The 18,544-nt window shown below is 43.7% G+C and overlaps 1 protein-coding gene across 9 annotated transcripts in view; it reads left to right on the top strand.

The window, feature by feature from the left end:
• Positions 1-1,084, top strand: part of FAM168A (family with sequence similarity 168 member A) — a 402,338-nt gene extending 401,254 nt beyond the window's left edge. For all 9 annotated transcript variants that reach the window (XM_050930968.1, XM_050931022.1, XM_050930998.1 and 6 more), the window contains one exon: positions 929-1,084. The gene's annotated coding sequence lies outside the window, so the exon portion shown is untranslated. The remainder of the gene's footprint in view (positions 1-928) is intronic.
• Positions 1,085-18,544: the final 17,460 nt, after the last annotated feature.

Here is an 18,544-nt window from a genome sequence, read left to right as displayed (position 1 = left end):
TGGTAAAGTTTTGCTTTAGAGTGCAAGTTCGAGGAACCTGGGGCACGTCTTCCTTTTGGATCTCTGTAGGAGATGACAACGAAAGCCTTACGGAGCCCTGGGGTGCGTTAGTGACAGTGTTGTTGACAATATGAAGGTGGAAAGGAACGCACAAGTCTTTCCCTTTCACTTCTGGCCTCCATGCTTTGAAGATTTTGGATGGATGGATATGTCCTGCCACAGCCTTCACTGACACTAAATGTCATTTTGGTCTGCTGCTATTTATTGGGAAAGCGTCTCTTGCTACCTGCTTTTGTTCATTTATATATCGTGGTAGCACTCACAGGGCCCCCATCAGGACTGGGTTCCTATTACTCTTAGGGTCCTGGAAAACGCAGCTGGCTATTTAAGCCATCTCCTTTGCGCTGCCAGGCAGCCACAGGGGAGTGTGGAGAATAGCTGGCCCAGCCTGCGCGATTAGCATGCAGCACCTCTCACAGCAGCAGATGGAGCGCTGAGATTTCCCTGCATGCCACACAGGTGAGGTGAATGTATTTGCGTCTCAAATTCATCCTGAGGGCAGTTATCTTAAACAAATCTCTCCTCACAGAATACATTATGTCTGACTAATCTTTTCTGTGAATAATCGTTACATAGTACAATTAGCTGAAAGCATCTCAACTGAGTATTTCTAATCCCATGTGTGCGTGCGTGTGTGTGTGTGTGTGTTTCAAATCAATCATGAGATACACTGACACTGCTAGAAGGCCAAAGCTTGCTCTCGTTATATCCGATAGAAAACCCATTCAAAGGAAAAAGTGTTTCTAGATTGTAGCAGTGAAATCTATCAAGCATACAATACATGATATGAGGGGAGAAAAATCCAGCTCTGTCTGTTTCTGCATCCATGCTTCTAACTTTTTCTTTTAATTTGTTTGTTGTTTTACAGATCTGGAGTCAAACATTGTATGCAACTACTCAAGTCTTACATCGGTGCTGGAGCGACTGTACCACAGCACCAAGTCTGTTTGCAAGAACAAAACAAAAAGTGCAAGGGTCACTTTATGCATTCTTTAGTGTTTTTTGTAAAAGCTGCTTTTTCTAATCTTCTGTCTCTGTTTTTTTCCCTCTTCTCCCCCCAGTCCCACCCAAATTATGTAACACCACATACTGACACTGAGCAGTAGCCAAGTTCTCTCTTTGGTCCTCTCATTTTAAAGCTCAGAATATTCACTTTTCTATGGTGCCCCGTTCAGTGGTGCAAAGATCCCTGTTGGCTGGTTGGTTAGTTACTTTTTGTTGTCGCCGAGAGTCTGTTTTGTTTGACTGTTAAGAGCAATTGATGTTCAGGGTACTATGTGAAAAGCACAGCATTGGTAGGCAAGTTTCTTCCAGTTTGGTTTCTTTTTTCGTTTGTTTGCTTAATAATATAAATTATTTAATTTTCCATAACACATTACAAGAAAATTGGTGTCTTCCAGATAGGTGTTGTGGTAGGCTATAATTCATTCTCCGCATTTAAATACTGACCTCATTCCTTCTTCTGTAGGATTAAGGGAATATAAACCTTCTTAGCAGCATCACACACTTGTCTTCGGAAACAGAAAGACTGTTCACCACCAGGGGTTTGTCTGCTTTTTAAAACTGGGGGAATATACTCCATACAATGAGAACAGAGAGATGGAAGGGAGATACACACTGCCGTAGGAATTGGATCTTGTTGGGCAAACAAGTCACCCTCTGTGCCGGTCCCTGTTAATTTCACTGTGTAACAGACAGCACGGTTCCTTTCACTTGCTAACACAGATGTACGGTGGGCAGTTGTAAAAGGAAACAAAGGGATTTCCAGTTGTTAGTCGTAATAGCCTCCCCAGGGGCCAGTGATTTGGGAAGAGAGGTGGAGAAGCTGGTGGAGAAGACTGTTTAAGGTCGAGCTAGGGAGAATATAGGTCTGCTTTGCCCTGCATCCACTCCAGGCACAGAGACACCAGTGTGAGGTTGGTGGCTACATCAAGACCTCTGTTTTTTAGTTCAAACTCACTTGGGTGCAATTTGTATCATGATATAACTTGGGTTCTAAAGCAGATGAAAGTGTCTCCAGTCACTTGGATTGCTTATTGAGCTCAACTGGTGTACCACTGGGCAGATCACAACAGTAAATTGGAGTGCCCGTCTTGTTTCTTTGAATACAATTTAACTCCATAGTAGTCACAAGGAGAGCTTTAGCTGAACACAGTTTCTTACATTGTAGAGAATAATAGCATTAAAAGGCCTTCACCAGTGGATGGGATGATACAGGGTGCTAGAGGTCACACTGCTTTGAACAGAAAAGAATAGGAAATATGGTGACTAACATGAAGCAATAGCAATAAATTTGTTGCCTTACTAGCTAAAAGGCACTTAACTGGAGGAGATGGAAAAATGAGGGCAATCAGTCATTTAGTTTGGTTTAGAAACTAAAGGCAACAGGCTTGCACAGCCAGTGGGATGTAAGCAAGTCCCTGGTTTTTTAACCCTGGAATTACCAAAAGGAAGAGCTGGTGTCGGTTCCATTTTGTTGGCTATTTGTGAGGTGTCTGAGTAGAGCAATAAAGTTTTGTGGAGGGAAGGAGGCAAGAATACAAGTATTTAGAAATGAGGGGGAAGGTACCTATGACTTATTTTTCGGTTATTATCCCAAAACACAGTACACAAGACAGGGGAGGGTTTGTTCAGTGTTTTGTTTTGGTAGAGAAAAATGTTGTGTGTTTTTCTCAGGCTGTGCCAACAGAGCTTCATTCACCCAAGGGTGTGTCTGCAGCTCTGATTTCTCTGGGTCTCCAGTACAATGGTAGAGGGCCAATCTAGAGTCATTTTTTTTAAAAGAATCAAATTAACAGAAGTATTGATGGGGAATAATTTCTTGTGCAGCCAGCAGGCCTGGACTCGGTTCCCAGCCCAAATTAATGGTGTTGGGCAATGATAGTCTGTGCTAACCACTGGACTTGGATCATGCATCCACTGGACCTTTTACCTTTAGCTAGGGGTGACAAGAGAGTGACTTACAAGGGAGACCCTGTTTGGGGCTTTCCCCCAGGTAAAGATTCTGTTCATCTACGTGCCAGATCCTAGAATCTTTGTTGTAAAAAAATGATCTAGGCTTTCAGCAGCAGTGTAAGGCTCCAATCTAGTTCAGCACTTCAGCGCAGGAGTCGTTCCATTGAACTCAGTGGGGCTGCGCCTGTGTTTAAAGTTAAGCTCATGCTAAAGTACTTTCCAGCTGAGCATCTGCAGCTCTCATTGAAGTCAGTGGGAGCTGCTGAACCTCAGCACTTTGCAGGAGCCTGGTTTTAACGGGGGTGCATCAGGGCTGCTTTCTCCGCTGCTGGTTTTGTTGTTAGTTTTTTATCCTGGTCTTTTACCAGAACTAATGGTGTGTCAGCAGCTCTAAGCCAGGAGTTTATATTTTGGAAGGAACTCTTTTTAAGAGAGTCAAACTCCGCTTCTCCTTCCCTGCCCCAAAGCAAGTGAACTGGCAAAGCCAGAACACCGTGATTTTAATCACTTGTATTTTTTATTTTTAAACGAATCGTGGGGGGGAGCAAAATTTCATAAGAATTTATACCATGTGGTACTTTGTGTTGCACTTTGATTTTGTAAAAAATAAAAAGGAAAAATAAAAAAATTAAAAGGAAATATTCAGTGTTAACCTATGTAGCTTTGCAAAGTCCGATCTTAGGGTTAGTACTTCAAGCGGAATGTGTGTTTTAACTGACGTAATTACTGTACTTCATTCTTTAACTGTTTGTAACTCACTGAAATTAAATCCAGGCGAATATCAGGGGGATTTAAGAGCACTCAAATACCCTTTTGCCCTCACTATATTGTAGCTTTCCTGTTGAAGTGACTACATATCAAGGTTCATCTGTCAGTCATGTTTAAACATGCTGCAACTGAACATGTACCATAGAATAAACTATGCTAGTAAACGTGATGGTACTAGAATTTACCCAGTCTCAAGAGCTGTGTTAGCACACTTTGGGCTATGTAAACTAGTATGTTTCAAAACAAATCCCGCTCAGAAGCTATTGTTCTATTTGTATGTAGTATACTCTGTTAATTTATAGATTCATAGACTCTAGGACTGGAAGGGACCTCGAGAGGTCATCAAGTCCAGTCCCCTGCCCTCATGGCAGGACCAAATACTGTCTAGACCATCCCTGATAGACATTTATCTAACCTACTCTTAAATATCTCCAGAGATGGAGATTCCACAACTTCCCTAGGCAATTTATTCCAGTGTTTAACTACTCTGACACTTAAGAACTTTTTCCTAATGTCCAACCTAAATCTCCCTTGCTGCAGTTTAAGCCCATTGCTTCTTGTTCTATCATTAGAGGCTAAGGTGAACAAGTTTTCTCCCTCCTCCTGATGACACCCTTTTAGATACCTGAAAACTGCTATCATTTCCCCTCTCAGTCTTCTCTTTTCCAAACTAAACAAACCCAATTCTTTCAGCCTTCCTTCATAGGTCATGTTCTCAAGACCTTTAATCATTCTTGTTGCTCTTCTCTGGACCCTCTCCAATTTCTCCACATCTTTCTTGAAATGCGGTGCCCAGAACTGGACACAATACTCCAGTTGAGGCCTAACCAGTGCAGAGTAAAGCGGAAGAATGACTTCTCGTGTCTTGTTTATAACACACCTGTTAATGCATCCCAGAATCACGTTTGCTTTTTTTTGCAACAGTATCACACTGTTGACTCATATTTAGCTTGTGGTCCACTATGACCCCTAGATCTCTTTCTGCCATACTCCTTCCTAAACAGTCTCTTCCCATTCTGTGTGTGAGAAACTGATTGTTCCTTCCTAAGTGGAGCACTTTGCATTTGCCTTTATTGAACTTCATCCGGTTTACCTCAGACCATTTCTCCAATTTGTCCAGATCACTTTGAATTTTGACCCTGTCCTCCAAAGCAGTTGCAATCCCTCCCAGTTTGGTATCGTCCGCAAACTTAATAAGCGTACTTTCTATGCCAACATCTAAGTCGTTGATGAAGATATTGAACAGAGCCAGTCCCAAAACAGACCTCTGCGGAACCCCGCTTGTTATACCTTTCCAGCAGGATTGGGAGCCATTAATAACTACTCTCTGAGTACGGTTATCCAGCCAGTTATGCACCCACCTTATAGTAGCCCCATCTAAATTGTATTTGCCTAGTTTATCGATAAGGATATCATGCGAGACCGTATCAAATGCCTTACTAAAGTCTAGGTATACCACATCCACCGCTTCTCCCTTATCCACAAGGCTCGTTATCCTATCAAAGAAAGCTATCAGATTGGTTTGACACGATTTGTTCTTTACAAATCCATGCTGGCTATTCCCTATCACCTTACCACCTTTCAAGTGTTTGCAGATGATTTCTTTAATTACTTGCTCCATTACCTTCCCTAGCACAGAAGTTAAACTAACTGGTCTGTAGTTTCCTGGGTTGTTTTTATTTCCCTTTTTATAGATGGGCACTATAGTTGCCCTTTTCCAGTCTTCTGGAATCTCTCCCGTCTCCCATGACTTTCCAAAGATAATAGCTAGAGGCTCAGATACCTTCTCTATTAACTCCTTGAGTATTCTAGGATGCATTTCATCAGGCCCTGGTGACTTGCAGGCATCTAACTTTTCTAAGTGATTTTTAACTTGCTCTTTTTTTATTTTATCTTCTAAACCTACCCCCTTCCCATAAGCATTCACTATGTTAGACATTCCTTCAGACTTCTCAGTGAAGACTGAAACAAAGAAGTCATTAAGCATCTCTGCCATTTCCAAGTTTCCTGTTACTGTTTCTCCCTCCTCACTGAGCAATGGGCCTGCCCTGTCCTTGGTCTTCCTCTTGCTTCTAATGTATTGATAAAAAGTCTTCTTGTTGCCCTTTATTCCCATAGCTAGTTTGAGCTCATTTTGTGCCTTTGCCTTTCTTTAATTCTTTAAGCAGTTGCGATAGGATCCCTAAAATGTCACAATCCCCCTTTTTCATGTCTAAAAAGAAAATACTAAGATTTTTATTAAAAAGAGAGAAAACACTAAATTTGAGTTTGAAAGCTTCATTGTGCCTAACTGAGCATAGAGGAATCATTCTAGATTGACAAAGAACTTCACGGTAGTTGTTTGTTCAAAGGACTTTTAACTTCCCCAAGTCAAAGCGCTGTATTGCAGTGTTGAAGTTTTGAAAGTAATTTAGGCCTAAAACTGACCTATTTTCCATTACTACTGACTGAGGCTCTAAAGATAAAGAGGAGAGAGAGATACTGATATGTGTTGCTATTAATGAAATCGGTTGAGTGTTTTTTCTTTACTTGGATTAATAGGTCTGTTCCATCTGACCATGTTGTGCATGGGCAGAAACCTCTGTTAGCACAACTGGAGTGCAAAGATGTAGAATCTATACAGCCTGGTAGGGAATACATTTGATTAGTCACCACATTGTATAGTTGCTGCCAGGGTTTTATTTAGGATTTTAAGAACCTCAAACCTAAACAGTCACCCACAGGTACACATTTTATTGCTCTATTCTGACTAGTACATTGCAGGAACGTTGGATTGCAGTGCCTGTGAAAGTATGCAGTGGTTCATAACAACCATTTTGCCACTGAAACAGTCATTGCTTATAAGGAGGGACCCAGATGTAAACACTCCTGATGTTTGGATTCTGAACCTTCTTAAACCCAGGACCAAATTTTGCAAAGGGCCTCTGTCCCTAACGATGGTTCCCAGCTAAAACTCTGGATCCATTCATGCCATGACAGTGTTTGGAATCTGGATCTAAATGTTGTGGCTTGTGCCCATTTCCAGTTCCCAAGTTGACTGGCCTCTCCAGTGAAGCCCTGCTACCACGCAGTTCTTTAATACCTTTCCCTAGTCTGAGTAAAGGACAAGAGGGCTCACGCCCCCTCTCAGGCAGGGGCTGTGGAATAGGTCTCTGCAGCTCCAGGCACAGAAGAAGCTTCTGGACACCAGAGTTTTTAGTGCAAACTTGACTTAGCTACTGATTGATGAAAGTCACTGCCTTTTATTGATGCATATTGGAAGATGGGGGAAGATTATTTGCTGAAATATGGTGATATTTGTCACCAACTTTATAGGCAATGATTGTGGGTGCACTAGATAGTTACAGTGAGAATAACTGCAAGGGGCTAAATCCAGTTTAGCTATTCCATAACATGCAGGACAAACATAGGAGTGTATTGGTCCTAGTATAATAAGGAACTTGCAAAACAGACCTATCACATGATGGATTTTCCTGGTGTCTGACATCCAAGGTTAGGAGAGTGCCAGGAGAGGTGACTCTGCAGAGGAGTCCTGGGCTATTTCAGATCATGAACAAGAGACCAAATTCCAAAGTTGCTTTGTCCTAACTCCCAGGACAATAGATTCTGCTGCAGTGCCCGCCCCCCACTTTGCCGTTTTTTAAATACTATGGATGTGCTCTTAGTTCAATTCCCCAGTGGAGAGAGATCCCCATGACAAAGCCACGAGCCTGCGGATCACCAACAAATACCTTTACTGGCCATCTGCTTTGGAAGGGCTGAGAGAGGCTGAGCTGTCCATTCATCCTTTGAGAGGGGCTCCAGAAGAAGACTCAGGCACACTCATGGGGAGCAGTCTGGGGGAAGCCCACGCTGTCACTGCTGCTGCTCAGGCTGATGGATAGAGAGAGGTCTTAGTCTCCAGGCTGGCATCCTCCAGCCTCATTTTAGTTTCAATAATGTTATGGTCAGTTGCAACACTAGACCCACCGGGCCTGATTCCCACTTCACATATAGTGGTGTAAATTCACAGTTACTCCATTAACTGCCGTGAAATTACCCTGGATTTATACCTGCAATGCTGAGATCAGAAACTGACCTGGTGCTTTCCCATTTGATGCTGAAATGAGGGCCTCCCATAGCAGGGTTGAAAAGACCTCTCCTAAGTAGTAAACCATTTGCAGGAGGCCAAAAAAACCCAGAGGACATAGACCCATACTGCATCTTAGACATAGGAGTTAGACGGATTGAGATGGCAACCCTAAATTCTATTGGAGATCAAGACATTTCAGCTCAATCACAGAACAAGATGAAGTCTAGTAACTGCCATGAATGCCAGTACTGACTCCAGTCCAGGTGTACCAAACCGAATAGTACCCATGGGGTTTTGCTGTCAGTGCCTAGAAGATTTTTCTATCTGTTGAGTTGAGGAGTTTAGCTGTGGAGTGAAATTACAGTAGGTTGATGATTAATTTGCATTTGCCTGGTCTCTGCTTGGATGACAACACTTTTGGTTGTTACTGTATCGGATCCCATCTGTAAACTGTTATCCTAGAAATATTCCATTGTCGTTTTTTAAATAGAAGCGTCTGGGAAATAACAAGGCCAAGAAACATTCCGCAGCTAGTAAATGCAGAATTCAGGGGGCCTCCTTCCTGCAAGCAGGCAAGTCTTCTGCAGTGGTTCTGTTCCTTTTGCACTTGTGTTGATTGCTGGAAAGAGGGACCTAGTTTAAATCAATTAAAGATAGAAAAGCAAGAGCCCGTCCCGTAACACACAACAATGAAGATATATTTTCAGCGGTTAGGGAAGGGAGCCAGAGCTAATGGCTGTGCAGGTGGACTGATTGAAATGTGTTTTCACGTGGTATGATCCTGTAACAAATGCAGAGATTAGGACTTTGGCAGTAGTTTAATGAGATGATTGCATGAAACATTTGTGGCAGAGAAGCAAGTCCTTGCCTGCTATAGAGTGGTCTAGTGGTCTAACACTTAGTGGTTTCCTTCCAGCACATTTGGTCTGTCACGGCTGTGGCAGTGATCTGGAGTCTGGCTGCTGATTCCCTGTCTTTGTGAATTACACTTTCATTTGGCCTGAAAGATCCTGCCTACTACTATGGTAACTTAGAGTTTCAGATACAGTCATTATATGTCCACCTTGGAGGGAAAAAGGAGGCATCGTGGGCCACTGAGTCTCAGTCTTTACTGAGTCTTAACTCAGGTGAAGCCCTCACTGAAGTCAGGGTAGGCTCCGTGGGTGGGATTCTGGTATGGGACAGAATTTAACATAGAGGCCCAGATACCTTTACTCATAATGAGAATTGCCTTATTCCTTGAATAGTCAGTGGGACTAATTGATAAGAAAGGCGCTACTCAGCATAAGCAAGGATCTGAAAATCTAGCCCATGTGTGAGTTAACTGCAGTAATTGGGATCCAATATTTAACACACGGAATCTTTGCTGGAGCTCTGCTTATATAGATTTCATTTTGATTGAAAGCAGTTGAGTGGAGGGACAAGCGGGTCAAAGGGCTATGGATTGCATCTTTAGTTATCTGGGAAGAGGGTTATTGTTGGACTGGTGCAGAAGGGGTTAAAATGCATTCACATTTTGTGGTGATATGTTACCTCTGTTGTGACTGTTTTTCTCACCTTTAAAGGATACCTTGTAAATTATACGGTGATTAAAATCCCACGGAAATGGTGGCGAGAAGAAAGCATTGTAATGAAAATAACTATCAAAACTACAGTTATGTCCATTAACCAGTCCCTTATATATCTTTGCTTTAAGACATGTACTGTAATGCAAGACTTGAAAAAATGCATATTAATAGTTGTGCTGGCCCAAATCAATGTCAAAGAACCTTGGAGCACATACAGAATGTGATTCCAGGAGACTCAGCTGTGTGTACGAGTATTTGCTCCTGTATTTTATGAACAATAATAACCTAGTAAATCTTTTGGCAGTTCTGATATGTAATTTAAGCGCTTTTTACCATACGTGTTATTTAAGTTTTTGTTTTAATGATTGATGTTTATTATTCTTAACTAGAGGAACTTTATGGTTGAACTGAAGTTGGATGCTTCTTTGAGCTACAGGGAGCATTTCAGAACACAAGTCTGTGGGCTTTCATTTCAAATGGGAGTGTGCAACATTTCCTAAAGTGCTAGGCAAAAACTAAGTGACCAGGACACAATCATCCCAATTAAAATGTCCATTCCCAAGGTCTATATTTTCCCTTCCCATATAGCTATCCCTGCTGTACAGTAAGTCAGGCTGTGTCTGTTAAAGGTGTTGGTTGATTTCAGTGGCGAGAGCAGCCAAGTGTCAGAGAATGTATGATGTGTATAGCATGTATCTCACATACCCTCTTGCACTGAAGGAGAAATCCCCCTGAAACACACAAAACAGGGCCCCAGTTCTGCCAACAGCTCCACGCAACAAGCCCCTTTGTCTTCACAGGGACTCCATGCAAGCATGTGGGTCTGGGCGTGCACAGCTGCTTGCAAGATGAGGGCCCAAGACAGAAATGGTGTCAGATCTGTTTTATGTGGTAAGGTTCACATTGATCTAGAGTCCAGACAACATGTTAAACATTTCCCTATAGACAACTCTCTTCTTGACTTCTGCAATTCCCTAGGACTCATTGAAGAAAAATCTTCTTGGGACTTTGGATTACATATTCCAGTATTTTAGTGCTATATGGACATTGTTAGTCAGAGAAGCCTAGGAGAAGATGAAATCTGACTTGCTGTTTTAGAAAGGAAAACCAAGCTGAAAACACATTTTATTTTTGTTTTTTAAAGAAATCAACCAGCTTAAAATAGCAATAAGACCCATCAACCATTCTGTAATTCCAATTTTCTTTTATTGAAAATATTTTCATTCTAAGCGAGCTCTTCATTTCAGTTCTTACGCTCAGTCATAGAGTTGTAAGAAATGCTTAGACCCTACCTTGCCTTAGGGAGCAGTCTTTTAAATTCACCTAATTTGTGTTTCCTGACTGTTTATTTCTCCCTAAGATAATTGCACTTCGTTTGGAGAGAAACCATTAGATGGGACCATTTTGATGTTAAGGTCTAAGGGCCACATTAACATTCCTGAGATGAGTTGGGATTGTGTCCATTCTCCCTTAGTTTTCTTGGGGCTCTGCTCCCGCAAACTCTTAAACACTTAGACCCACTTTGCTTGTGTGAGCAGTTCCATTTTGCTCCTTTGGACTCACCCCTGAGTATAGTTACTCGCCCGCTGGAGGGTGTGCGGGATCAGACTCTCAGGCTGGATGTTTTCTGTGCCATGTGCTATTGAATCTGATTTTTAAAGAAACGGCTCATTTTCCTCAACAGAGATTGTTTGCAGAGGGGGGCATTTGAAGAGGCTTCTTCTGATTGACATTCATGTGGGATCACTTTAGATTCATTGGTAATCAGGTAATAATCTGTTATGAGGATTATCTCTACGTCTGTGAAAAGTGGGAGCATCAAACTATACAGTATAATTACAGCTTTTCCCTGTTGATAATGGTAAATTGCCGAGTTTTTTAAAAAATCATTATGTAACATTTCAACCCACAATATTTCTTCCTCTTTATATTTCAAGAGGTTATAGAATTCCATCACCTCCACCCACGCCGACTACCCACTCCCTCGCAGATCATGACTTTTCCTTTACTATGACTATTAAGTAACCACGCTTGTGTACTAGTCTCTTTGGGTCCAGTCCTGTGCTATGGTGAGTGCCTCCTATTCCATGGCCCTGCAGCAAACCATCCTGGTTTAGCAAAGTGCTTAAGCATGTGCTGAACTTTAAGCACGTGCTTAAATCTTTTTCACTTTAGTTGGATTTAGGCATGTGCTCAAGTGCTTTGCTGAATTAGGGATTGGCTTAAGCATTTTGCCAAACTTGGGTAACTGGGGGCTGAGGGGGCTTAGTGCTTGGTAGAATCAGTATCTTTGATAGATCAATTCACAAAGATAACTGCTGTCATCAAGTATGGTGAGGAATAGAAGTGGATACATTTTCGATTACCGATAGCAGCTAGCCTTAAACTTGGATGGCTCGAGTTGTCTCTGATTAGTACATACTTTGTCTCCCCTCCTCCTGCCACCGTTGTATCATGTTCACTTACAAGCAGGAGAGAATTCTGCACACTTTTTGCCATTACATTTGTGACCTAAACATGACTGCCGATATAATCCATGCCAATACCCAGGAATTGTTTAGATTTCTTAGCACATAACAGAGAAATATTGCTCTGAGTGTGTATTATTTTTGTTTGTTTTCTGGATTTTTTTTATGATTTTTTAATTAATGATCAACAGTACAGCTTGGATTACCTAGTTTTTAAATTTTATTGGAACTCTTAAGCAAAAAAGGAAAAAAGAAAAAAAGGGAAAAAAAAGAAAGAAAGAAAGAAAAAAAAGTAAACAAGTCTTCCAAGTTTAAATCGAAGGACTCAACGGTGTGTATGAAACACAGCCTTGAGTTAAGAATTGGAAAGCCCCACAGCCGCAGCTTGTGACTATGAAGTGTAAATCTGTTTTGGGTTCTTTATTTGTTTTTTTTTGTTCTGAAGATCAGTTAGTGATCTCCCTGACAGATTTAAGCCAAGAGTTTGTAACTGTATGATATTTACTGTAAGATGTAGAACATTCGATAACTATTAAAATGTTTCCAAAAAAAATTGCCGGGAGTTTGTTTCTGGTTGGTGAGCATTTCTGTGCATGACAACGGAGCATTTGGGGGGGATTTGTCACCCACAAGAATTCTAGGGGAAAGAATATCATGATAACTCAGGGCCTTACCCTTTGTTGATCCATCCTACAGAACTTAACCAGGTCAAAACAAAAGGGATCTGTTGAAACAGCTCTCAAAACCTATAGAATTTAATCGAGAATGGGCTCATTATTGAACCACCCAATCAGATGCAATAGCAGGACTTTTTCCATACAGGTTTTCTGCTCTGCTTGAAATGTATGACAGTTTTTCTCCTTGTCCCTCTGTCTGGAGTGGTTCACGGCATGAGTGCCAACCCCAGGGCAGACTGTCATGAAGCAGGGCAGAGACCTCAAACTGGTGGTAAGTTCTATAACTAGATTTAACCAACCCAGGAACAAATGTGAATCTTGAAGCACTATAACAGTCTTACCATGGAGTCACAGACAGTCCCCTTGGCCATGCCAGTCTCTCTTGCCACCCAGGCAAGCTGGGCTTGGTGATAGTTGGTTGCTATACACTAAAGATCACGAAAGAGTCAGGTTGCTTCCAGTCCCAAGAGACCAGTCACTTACCTCAGGTCAGTTTGTACCTTAGATCTCACACCAAAGACAATGCGTGTAGCCAGTCCTACAGTAAACTAAGGATTTATTAACTAGGATAAAGAAACAAGAGAGTTATTTGCATCTTAAAGCAAGCAAAGCTACATGCAGAAATGAGTTAGTCTAGGGTTCCAAAAGGTGACAGAGGTGTAGCAGTCTCAGCACTGAATCTCGTTTAGGACTAACCCAGGTTGACCCTGGGAATCTCTACTTCTGTTTCATAGCTCCAGCCCTGAGAGAGTCCAAGTAGCAAAAGAGATGAAAAATGTTCTTGTTCACTATCTTCATTTCCCTCTTCCAGAATTCAAGCTGATGGGACGAGTGTTTTGCATGTAGCCTCTCCATGGGTGTGAAGGAGCAATTAATGAAGTCTTTGTATTGTGATTTCCCACAATGGTCCATTTAGTTTTGCTAGGCCTTCTTACTGAGCAGGAGAGCTGGACTGGTTTCCAGCAATGAATTTGTCAGTGCTCAGCTGAGGCCTAAAGCCTTGGCACAAGCTGGCAGACACAAAGGGAAAGTTTTTTCCCAATTTTAAAAAGTTCGAGCCTTCTCATTGGCTCTTTTGGTTAGTTGCCCTTTTCTTTACCTGTGAACTTTTTTAACCCTTTACAGGTAAAGCAGGTAGAGAACAGCTACTGACAGGGATTTTATAGATAACTGGCTGGCTGGGTGTCCATAAAAGGGAACTACCCTCCCTCTTCATTTATCACATGCCCCCCAAGTCACAGATGGTGCTGGCCAGCCTGGTTCAGGTTGGGTCCACACCAGCAGGGATTTCTTCCTGGAGGTTTAGGAAACAGAGTTAATAAGATACATGCACTAATTTTATTAATAATTACATGAAGAACTAAACAGTATTTTTTACATTTCAAGGACTACAATGACTTTGACTGCAGGGACATTTTTACCTGGCTGATTCTGGGAAACCTTCCCAGGATAGTGCATCAGCCACTTTGTTAGAGGCTCCTGAAATGTGTTGTGCTTCAGAATCAAAGTACTGAAGAGCTAAACTCCACCAAAGAAGTGTTTTGTTAATTTCTTCGACTGAGCGAAGCCACTTCAGTACAGCATGGTCAGTCTGCAGCTGGAAACGCCGTCCCCAAATGTATGGGAGTAGCTTTTCCAGAGCATACACAGTGGTGTAACATTCCTTTTCTGAGACTGAGCAGTGACTTTCCCTCTCCGAAAGTTTTCTGCTGAGAAACACGACAGGATGGAATTGTTGATCTGGTCCTTCCTGCATTAAAACTGCTCCAATCTGGTCCTTCCTGCATTAAAACTGCTCCTACACCATGCTTGGACGCATCTGTGGTTACGACGAACAGTTGGTCGAAGTTCGGGGACCTTAGTACAGGGTCAGACATAAGGGCCACCTTAAGCTGGTTAAAGGCTTTCTGACACTTCTCAGTCCACTGAAATATACTTGGCTGTTTTTTCCTGGTCAGGTCTGTCAGTGGGGTGGCAACTTGGCCATAGTGTGGTACAAATTGTCAGTAATACCCGGCTAAGCCCAAAAAGGATTGGACCTGTTTGTTTGACTTAGGGACAGGCCAATTTTGGATAGAATCCACCTTGTCCTGTGGAGGGTTGAGAGTTCTTTGACCCACCTGGTGTCCAAGGTACATTACCCCGTTTAGGCCTATTTGACATTTTTTGGCCTTAACGGTTAATCCTGCCTCCCTTATGTGCTGGAAGACAGCTTGGAGGTGTTCCAGGTGTTCTGCCCATGAATCTGAGAATATAGCCACATCGTCAAGGTAGGCGACTGCAAATTCCCCAAATCCAGCCAGAAGGTTATCTACCAGTCTCTGGAAGGTGGCAGGTGCATTTTGCAGCCCGAAAGGGAGCACGTTAAATTCATACCTCCTACATGGGTGAGGAAGGCTGACCTTTCCATGGTGGGGTCATCCAGCGGCACTTGCCAGTACCCCTTAGATAAGTCTAAGGTGGAGATGAACTGGGCACGTCCCAGTTTCTCCAGTAGCTCATCTGTGCATGGCATTGGATATTTTTCTGGGGAATTACAGCATTTAGCTAATGGTAGTCCACACAAAAGCAGATTTCCCCCTCTGGTTTGGGAACCAAAACCACTGGATAGGCCCGTGCACTCTCAGAGGGGTGGATTACATCCATCTGCAACATGTCCTTGATCTCCCTTTCTATTGTGGTTTTGGCTTGAGGAACCATCCGGTAGAGTTGGGCTCTAATTGGGCGAGCATCACCTGTGTCAATGGAGTGGTATGCCCATTCTGTCCATCCTGGGGTGGCTGAAAACATTGGCGCGAAGCTGGTGCACTGCTCCTGGATTTGCTGTCGCTGCTTACGCTCAAGGGTGATGGAAAGGCTCACTTCTTCTACACCACCATTACTTTTTCCTTTATAGTAGACTCTCTCCTGGGCTGTAAACTGGAGAACCTTGATTTCTCAGAAATAAAAGGGCTTTAGAGAATTAACATGATATACTTTAGGTTTTAGGGTGGGGTCTTGGAACTCTATGAGGTAATTAACAGCTCCCAGGTGCTCTTGTACCGTAAATAGCCCCTCCCACAACACTTCCATGTTATTGGCCTGGAATGCTTTCAGGACCATGACTTGGTCACCTACTTTAAAGGAACACTCTCTGGCATGTTTATCATTCCAGGTCTTTTGCTCTTGTTAAGCATCCTGTAGGTTTTCTTGATCAAGGGCTAGAGAGTTCTTGAGGGTGTTTTGCAGGTTGGTTACAAAGTCCAAAACGTTAATTCCTGGAGAAGATGTAACCCCCTCCCATCGCTGCTTCACCAACTGTAATGGCCCCTTAACTTCATGGCCATAAACAAATTCAAAGGGTGAAAACCCTAAACTGGGATGTGGTACAGCCCTGTAGGCAAAGAGCAACTGTTGCAACACTAGGTCCCAATGATTGGAGTGCTTATTCACGAATTTACGTGTCAGGCCCCCACAGTCTCATTAAACTTCTCCACTAGGCCATTCATTTGATGGTGGTAAGGGGTGGCAACCAAGTGGTTCACCCCATGAACATCCAAAAGACATTTCATGGTTCCTGCCAGGAAGTTAGTTCCCGAATCTGTAAGGATGTTGGAGGGCCAACTTACCCTGGCAAAAATGTCTGCCAAAGCCTGGCTCATGCTTTTAGCCCTGGTGTTGCTTAGAGCTACTGCTTCTGGCCATCGTGTGGCAAAATCTATGAAGGTCAGTATGTTCAGCTTTCCTCTGGGTGTCTTCTTAGGGAAAGAATCCAGAATATCTACAGCTACACGCTGAAATGGAACCTCAATTATGGAGAGTGGCTGGAGAGGGGCCTTGACCTGGTCTTAGGGTTTTCCTACCCTCTGGCACACCTCACAAGACCAGACATAAGTAGAAATGTTCTTGCCCATTCCCTCCCAATGAAATGACTTCCTCAAACAGTCTTTGGTCCTGTTCACCCCAGCATGGCCACTAGGATGATTGTGGGCTAAGCTCAAGAGCTTTTGCCTATACTTACTTGAAACTGCCAACTCTCTCTGAGGATGCCAGTCCTCCTTCTGCCCACCAGAAAGGGTCTCCTTGTATAAGAGTCCTTTCTACAACAAACCTGGACCTATTGGAAGAGCTGAGAGGCGATGGGTCACTCTGTGCTACTGTCCAACCTCCCTTGTGTCTCTCATCCACTTCCTGCTCTGCCTGGAACTGCTCCCTTGATGCTGGAGACGTCAGTTCCTCACTGGGTTGTGGACTTGGGCTCGGTCCCACTGGAAGCGATGCAGGTGATGGGGTTGTCTCCGCCGATTGTGAACCGCTCTCCGCTGGTGCACTAGGTTGTATTTCAGGCTCTAGTTGAGCTTCTTGCATCGGTTTAGTTGCTGCTGCCAGTGCAGGCTTTGTGGCACCCTTTGGTGCTGGCTCCCCTGACTTTGGTGCTGACTGCTCCGCCCGTTCCGATCCTTGGGCTGGTTCTGGCTGGATCCCAAGAACTTGATCGACAACTGCTGCTATAGACTTTGGTCTGGGGTCTGGTTCACCACCTCTGGCTGAGTCCCTGTAGGAGGCTCGAGAATGTAGTTAGGTGCTGAGGCCTGTTTAGCCTGGCTGCAGGTGACCATTCCCACCCTTTTTGTTAGCCTCACATGGTTGGCTAAGTCTTCTCTCAGCAGCATGGGAATGGGATAACTGTCAGAGACTGCTAAAGTCCATATTCCTGACCAGCCCTTTTACTGGACAGGCAACCAGGCTGTAGGCAAGTTAAGAGTTGGCCTTAAAGGGTTGCATCATCACTTGGGTCAATGAATTTGGGATCCACCAGGGATTGGTGGATAGCTGTCACCTCTGCTCCAATGTCTCTCCACACAGCAATCTTCCTCCCGCCCACACTCTCAGTTTCTCTTTGCCCTGGGGGTATTTGCAAGGCATCTGGGCCTGAAGGCTCTTGTTGGGACCCCGGGGTGAAGAGTTGCAGTCAACTGGTGCTCCTGGGGCAGTTGGCCTTCACATGCCCCAGCTCATTACATTTAAAGCATCACCCAGCTGACTGGGCTGGGGCAAGGTGCGTGGCTGGAGAGTGGGATGGTGGGACAAGAGAGCACCTGGCTGTGCGGAGGGCTCTTCCTTGCGAGGTGGGGCTTTGGGCTGACCCCAATGGTGGGGTGGCGTCTCAGGTTGCCCCTTCTGGTATCCTCACCAACTGCTACTAGATTTCTTCTTTTCCGCCACTTCCACCCATTTGGCTCCTATCTCCCCTGCCTCGATTACAGTTTTGGGTTTCCCATCTACAATGTACCTTTCTATTTCCTCAGGAACACCCTCTAAGAACTGCTCAATTTGTATTAGGAGAGACAGATCTTCCAGAGATTTAACATTTGCTCCTCATATCCAGGCATCCCAATTTTTACAATGTGATAGGTGTGTCGGGAAAATGCCAAGTCTGGTGTCCACCTTAGGGCTCTGAACCACCGATCGGCATGCTCGGGTGTTAGTCCCATCCAAATTCTGTTGTGTTTAAAAAGTTCATCCTCGTTCATGTGTTCTTTAGGCATTTCAGCTGCCACCTCTGCTAAGGGTCCACTGAGTGGTGGCCTTAGCTGCACCATATACTGGTCTGTAGGGATGTTGTACCAGCATCAGATGGTACAACAACCAGATGTTGTACCCTTTGTGCCAGCATCACACTCCTGACCTAAATTTTTTAAGATGACCTCTGTATCATCACCTACTTTGTATGTGGGGAATTTTTTGGAATGGGGAGCGGTACCTGCAGAAGGATTTTTAGGGCTACCTGATTGATCCAGCTTAGCCCTTTCCAGCTCTAAGTGCTTCAGCTCCATTTGCAAGCGCTTTGCCTCTCTTTCCGCTTCCAACTCCAAGCACTTTGTTTCCAAGTGCTTCGCCTCTCTCCTCTCCTCCGCTTCCACCTCCAAGTGCTTCGCCTTCGCTTCCGCCTCTCAGGGCTTCGCCTCCGCTTCCAAGCGCTTCAGCTCTAGGACG

This window comes from Gopherus flavomarginatus, chromosome 1 (genome assembly GCF_025201925.1).
Source record: "Gopherus flavomarginatus isolate rGopFla2 chromosome 1, rGopFla2.mat.asm, whole genome shotgun sequence".
NCBI lineage: Eukaryota > Metazoa > Chordata > Testudines > Testudinidae > Gopherus > Gopherus flavomarginatus.
Note: the sequence above shows the minus strand (reverse complement) of the source record. Positions and strands in the feature narration are given on the sequence as shown.